This window comes from Fukomys damarensis, unplaced genomic scaffold (genome assembly GCF_012274545.1).
Source record: "Fukomys damarensis isolate Sample0158 unplaced genomic scaffold, DMR_v1.0_HiC HiC_scaffold_23, whole genome shotgun sequence".
Lineage (NCBI taxonomy): Eukaryota > Metazoa > Chordata > Mammalia > Rodentia > Bathyergidae > Fukomys > Fukomys damarensis.
Genome location: NW_022900935.1, coordinates 58,467,731 through 58,468,208, shown reverse-complemented (window position 1 = coordinate 58,468,208; position 478 = coordinate 58,467,731). Strand labels below are relative to the sequence as shown.

The following is a 478-nucleotide window of genomic DNA, read 5'->3' as shown; positions in this document are numbered from 1 at the left end:
CTGAGCTGAGAGCTGAGAGGCCACTTCCTTTCTCCTCAGTGGCAACAGCACCTGCAGCCTCCTCTGGGCCAGACTCACACTGGCCCCAGGCAGGGGGTGACACGAAATCAAACCCGGATGTTTGCGCCCTGGGGAGCTCAGTCTCCCTGGGACAGCAGAGGCAGGCAGGGGCGCGACCTGTTCTGAGGCCACCCCCCACGGGACACCCTGGGACTCAGGTCTGCTTCCTTTCTCCTCAGTGGCAACAGCACCTGCAGCCTCCTCTGGGCCAGACTCACACTGGCCCCAGGCAGGGGGTGACACGAAATCAAACCCGGATGTTTGCGCCCTGGGGAGCTCAGTCTCCCTGGGACAGCAGAGGCAGGCAGGGGCGCGACCTGTTCTGAGGCCACCCCCCACGGGACACCCTGGGACTCAGGTCTGCCAAGCACCCCCTCCCATCTCTAGGCCAAATACATGGGGCGCCCCCTGGGCACAG

At 64.9% G+C, this 478-nt stretch overlaps 1 protein-coding gene across 1 annotated transcript in view; it reads right to left on the bottom strand.

Moving 5' to 3' along the window:
- The window catches only part of Gpr142 (G protein-coupled receptor 142), a 4,535-nt gene that overhangs the window by 1,021 nt on the left and 3,036 nt on the right, over positions 1-478 (bottom strand). The window lies entirely within an intron of this gene.